This window comes from Strongylocentrotus purpuratus, unplaced genomic scaffold (genome assembly GCF_000002235.5).
Source record: "Strongylocentrotus purpuratus isolate Spur 01 unplaced genomic scaffold, Spur_5.0 spur5_scaffold_8, whole genome shotgun sequence".
Lineage (NCBI taxonomy): Eukaryota > Metazoa > Echinodermata > Echinoidea > Camarodonta > Strongylocentrotidae > Strongylocentrotus > Strongylocentrotus purpuratus.
In genome coordinates this window covers 29,349,420-29,355,822 of record NW_022145614.1, presented here as the reverse complement: position 1 = coordinate 29,355,822, position 6,403 = coordinate 29,349,420, and positions in this window count along the sequence as shown.

Genomic DNA, 6,403 nt, shown 5'->3' with positions numbered 1-6,403 from the left:
CCTAAAAGTTTGATTTATTTCATCTATTTGTTGATATATGTACCAAAGGACCTAAATAACCTCAATTAAGAGGTACAAGGTGTCAAGGGAATAACTTTGCGTTTTTTGAATGGCTATTGGAGACAGGTGTTAGAGTGTGGGTGAGAGGGAGAGAGAGAAAGAGAGAGAAAGAGAGAGAGAGAGAAAGAGAGAGATAGAGGGAAAGAAAGAGAAAGAGAGAGAGAGAGAGAGAGAGAGAAACACGTGTATTAATATGAAATATTGAAGAGAAAGAGAGAAAGAGAGAGAGAGAGAGAGAGAGAGAATGAAAACAAGAGGTGAACTTTTAAGATAAATGTAAGAGACCTCGTGGAGGAGATGGACAAATAGAGAAGAAAAAGTTGATGAGAGAAATGTGAATAGTTATATAGATAATTATTTAAGGAACACAAAGAAAAGGAAATTTTCACGATCTATAAAATAATGCATTATATACACTGACTACTTGGGCGTCATACCATCTCATAATGTCGGGGCATAAATATGTCGATGACTCTTTAGAAGGCTAAAGACGATTAAATTTTCATTTGCACAGCAAATATATCCCTTTGCCCCCTTTTTCCTTTTTGGGGATTTATTTATTTTTAATCCAAAATTTAATGTAGCGGTGCGAACATTTCACATTTGATGTGTTTGCGCGGTGTATGGGTGTGTATGTGTGCGTGTGTGTGTGTGTGTGTGTGTGTGTGTGCTCTCACCTCAGCATTCTTGTGGGGTTTTATGTGCGCTTCACATACCCCTTGTGAGGCATTTTTACTTTGTGGGGTATTTTTTCAGGACCCCACAGAGTAAAGTCTTTCAGATGACTGTATATTCGGTGTCCTATGCCCTGCGGGGCATTAGAAGTGGTACCCCATAAATGACTTTTTGTGAGCGTGTGCTAAAACTTGCACACTTTTTTATGGTAACATCGTAAGCACACCGCCGGGTTGTTATCGCCAGGTTGTACATACCCCACTAGTAGGGGACCACAAGGTATATCTGGAACGCACAGAAATACCCCACAATCAGGTGCCCCACAAAGGCCCTGATGTGAGAATGTGTGTGTGTGTGTGTGTGTGGGGGGGGTCTTTTCCCCTCGACCTTGAAACCCCGACTCGATGTATTAAAGCAAAAGCGAGAAGTGTCACCTATATAGGCCAACATTTTCATAACTTGAAACTAAATTTTTCTGAGCCGTCAAATCAATGCTAGTGACGAAAATGTAGATTTTTTTTTTCTTACTAAAATTGGGTCAGTTTTACGGGTTTCTTTTTTTCATAAGCATCATAAATAACAGACTTTAATGTCAGAAAAATCAATACATATTTCCATGGGCTAACAACAATTTAAACAATTGACCGAAACTAAAACTAAAATGAATACTAACAACATATGGTTTCATCGGCTTATCGAGAGAGGGCGGAAGACCTGTATTTAGCACCATTGTGACATTGACTAAAAACAAAATTGAACTGGTGTCTCTCCTTGGAAAAGGCGGACAAATGTGACTGACTTCGTCTATTTTCGGACTCGATTCTCGGATCATTACTTCGGTTCCACACCAAGCCCGTCGAAAGCACGACATAGGTCCTTCATTTTATTTCGCAGACTTTTCTCTATCCTATTTCATTATATATACATGTATATATATATCTGAACCTCACTCCCCTCGTGCATCGGGTACTGATCAGAATGGCCCATTCCTAGCCTTCTGTCACCTACCAAGGTAAGGTTTATGTTGATGTGCTGTTATTTGAAATTGGTGTCCTATGCGCAGTTAGCAGTCGTTGTTGTGTGGTCAAGGAAATTAGTTGTATTTTGTTGTTTTTGTTGATATAAAGATGGCGCTGTTAATATTAATTTTTTGTTGGTTGATTCTTTCTTTCCTTTTTGTAACTACTCATAATTATAAGTCGGTTTATTTACATTATGTACATCAATACAATTATATATGTCGTCATACACTGTTGGTCATAATGGTGGAATAATTATTTTTACCCCAGTTTAGGGAAGGATTTTAAAAAATTATTTATTTCTAATGGATCTAGATAATGGCATACATTCTCAGATTTTATTGAATATTAATTTGCGAGTGTTTGTTTTGCGTGACTGCTAAATCATATGTGTGCTACTATGCTAATCAGCTAGAGAACCTACGTCCTTAAATCATAATTGACAGTAATGAGGATTAATGCCTCACAAAAGGGCACAAAAATAGCTGATCGACACGATTTTTATCATGGGGCCTCACAGTAACGAGGCCATTGCTTAGCCCCTGAATCATGACTGTACGCAGTGTTTGCTAGGGTACGCGGCCACTTCCACAAATCCCCCCAAACGAAGAAAATGCAATAAATTGTCAAAAATTCATTGCATTTTCCCCCGGCCCCCAACAGGAAAAATTCCTCTGTGTGGCCATGCCTTGAACCATAATGCATGGCCCTACAGATGCATCTTTCCTGTTGGGGGCCGGGGGGAAAATGCAATGAATTTTTGACAATTTATTGCATTTTCTTCGTTTGGGGGGATTTGTGGAAGTGGCCGCGTACCCTAGCAAACACTGCGTACAGTCATGATTCAGGGGCTAAGCAATGGCCTCGTTACTGTCAGGCCCCAGGATAAAAATCGTGTCGATCAGCTTTATATTAGTGCCCTTTTGTGAGGCATTAATCCTCATTACTGTCAATTATGACTTAAGGACGTAGGTCCCTTAGCTGATTAGCATAGTAGCACACATATGATTAAGCAGTCACGCAAAACAAACACTCGCAAATTGATATTCAATAAAATCTGAGAATGTATGCCATTATCTAGATATATTAGAAATAAATAATTTTTTAAAATCCTTCCCTAAACTGGGGTAAAAATAAATATTCCATCATTATGACCAACAGTGTATTTAAAGGTATTATGTCCCATTTGCAGGTCAAAAAAATGAAAAAGTTAAATTCCAACTGCATTTGAAAGATAATACTAATTTAGAACTTCCCTAAAAAAGGTGGGGCTTGAAAATGTCTTCAAGTGGGAAAACAACAAATATTAGTTGTCAAATCGACTTTAGGGCTATAGAGCCCAAAAGCAAGGGTGTCGATTTGTTTCCGTGGTTGGGGGGGGGGGGGGGGGATGATAGGTGCCAAAATATTTTCGGCAATGGATCAAAGCAATCAAGAGGTAGAAGCGAGTGGCAAGTTGCACCCCTCCCAAGCGCGTAGCCAGGATTTCATTTTAGGGGGCGGTAGTGAGCACGCGAAGCGCGGTCCCTAGGGGGTTGCGTGCAGGGAGGGGGAGTCCCCCCGCGAAGCGCGGAAGCTTTGACGTTTCACTAAATTATTAGAGAAAGAAGACGATTCGTTGGACCGTTCTCGACTCTTAATCCTTGTTTGAATCACGTTCCCCTTCCTCCGTGCGTAGCGTGGAAGCTCTGACGTTTCATTAGATTATTAAAGACAGAAGACGATTCGATGTACCATTCTCAACTCTTAATCCTTAATGTTTGAATCAAATTCCCCTTTCCCCGCGCGTAGCGCGGAAGCTCTGATGTTTCATTAGATGATTAAAGATAGAAGACGATCCTATGTACCATTCTCGACTCTTAATCCTTGTCTGAATTCATTTTCGCCCATTCCTGCGCGAAGCGCGGAAGCTTTCACATTAGTGAAAGAAGACGATTTGTTGTATCGTGTCCTTCATGAACTCAGTTTCCTCCCTACCGCGCGGAAGCTTTAACGTTTCAATAAATTATTACTCTTAATCCTTGTCTGTATTCATTTTCGCCCATTCCGCGCTTAGCGCGGAAGCTTTCACGTTTCATTAAATTATTCGTAAAAGAAGACGTTTCGTTGTATCGTGTACTTTGACGTTTCATTTGATTATTACGCTTAATCCACGTCTGAATTTAGTTGCCCCCTAACAGCTTTGCCCTTTTCACTGAATTATTAGAGAAAGAAGACGATTCGTTGTACTGTTCTCTATATTTATCCTTGTCTGAATTCAGTTTCCCCACTGAAAATAATTTGTGTTACAAATAAGTTGTGACATAATAGTCTTTCTCCAAAAATGAAAAATCTTTTAGGAAATATCAGGAAATAAAATGAGTGAAAAAAACAAAGAAAAAGATACAATGACGTGAATCTTAAAAAGGGTGAACGGAAACAACATAACAAATAGAGAACTATTTTATAAGTCATACTAATGTCCGAAAATCTTTCTCCTTGTCTCCGATCTCATCACAAAATCGTCACAGAGTTCATCTATGTTTACACTGTCCAGGATTGTCTGATGTGCATTGCAGATTGCTATTTTTGCGCTTCGCGCTTAACATTTAGCTCGTTGCTTTTTGACGCTGCGTCTTTGCATTTGGCATTTCTATGATGCTGTTGATTGAACAAATTGAATAAATTCATCAATTCATGATGAAGCCGTATGAGCGAGAATTCAATTTATTCTTGTCTCATATACGGTTGTCTTATTTAACTTCGTATATATTTATGTATTATGAAAATAAGATAGCAAAATGTGTATATTGATGGTCATCTTGCGAGTAATAACCATTAACTACTCTCATCGGGCTCTCGTCCTTAATTTTTCTCTTCATTTTTTTTGGGTTTTTTTTTTATGGTGAATTATTGGGGGGGGGGGATGATTGTACAGGCCATCCCCCCACCTGAAATATTGGGGGGGGGGGGGGATATATCCCCCCACCCCCCCCCCCCCGGGATCGACACCCATGCCCAAAAGTAATAGTCTTGATTTTCAGACAATTGTACCGAATGGTCATACGTTTTATGCTGCGCAAAGATTCAATCAGTTTAATCTTGGCCATCACAAGAAGTGGGTTATTGATGTAGACACATGCTCATGTACCCTTTACAACTCTTTTCATGTATGTTATTACCAAAGAAGAAATAAAGCCAGTCAGTCACTCAATAGTGTCTGACAGTGAAGTCTAGCAAGTAAACGGGTTTCCTTGCATAATTTGAATATGAGGACACTGCTAACGTTTAAATTTCATAGATAGGACATACATGACATATTCATAATTCCTGCAAAGTTCTACAGCATTTGAGGTTGGCTGCAAAAGGGACATAGTACCTTTAAAGCGTACAGATATTAGGATTTGTTTTTGAAATACTCTTCTTCCTTTGTCTTATCTCTAAACATTTTAGTAAGTAATGTTTTACAGTCTCTAGAGTTATTTGTTTCTACATAATCCATGTTCATGCTGTTTATAAGTATATATGTAATAAGTCTTCCCTCTATTTCTTCTATATCATAGTCTACTTCATAGACTCTTTTCTGGAAAGTCTGTTACCGTCTTTCCAATTATATTTATCGAAATACCATGAATGTTGAATTATCTTTAAAGTTAGATTAGTCTGATTCTTAAATGACGGTAAATGGAACTTAAATTGTCTACAAATGATCTCCCGCGAAATGTCAACGGTAATTCACTGATCCGTTAGTAACGGGGGGGGGGGGCACAGTGCACCTAACTGAATAACTGAAAGACATGGGAACAATAATCACGGGATAAACTTATTTTCTATGAACTTACTATCAGAGTAAATAAAAAACAATAAATTCTTAGCTAAACACCATTCATTTATGATGATATAAAAATTGTAAAACATATACACACAACATCTAGAAAATGCCACTCTGAAAAACCGGATTACAATTCCGAAACTTTATTTGTGAGACACAAGTAAAATAACTACATATATTCAACATAACATCAATTATATACAAGATAAACTGTATTCCTCATTTCAAAAATAGCATTTCTTAAAAAAAAAACTATTTAGGCATTTATTGAAAAAAGTTCCTGTTGACATGACCCGGAAAACGTATTAGGAAATACCATCTTCGGAGAACCACCCACCATAGAACCTCAACGGATCACGTAGTGCTAGGACAACTGCACACTGGACAGCTACCCCTAGGACGATGGCCATCTGGACAAGTACCCCCTCATGAAATGTACACACCAAAATGACACAAATATATATATCAATTGATACAAACTTCTTCGTGAAAGGTTGCATAGCCCTTTGAAGATTAATAGAATCAAATGAAGAAGGAGGAGAGGAGGAGAAGTAAGGAGTACCACTGCAGGTGTTCATGGTTCGGGGGTCGTTAGGACAGTAGTTGTCCTCTGGGATATATATCCAGGATAAGTTGTCCGAGGCGGTTGTAATAAGGGGTAGTTGTCCAGGGTGGTAGTCCAAGGCCCCGTTGCATAAAATCTACCACTGGTCGTAACTTTGCCATTAATTTTAATTATTAACTATCTTCAGTTGTTAACATCACTCAACAGTCAATCAAATCAAGGAAGTTACCACAAATGGCAAATATAGGATTTCAGGAATTTGTGTACTTAAAA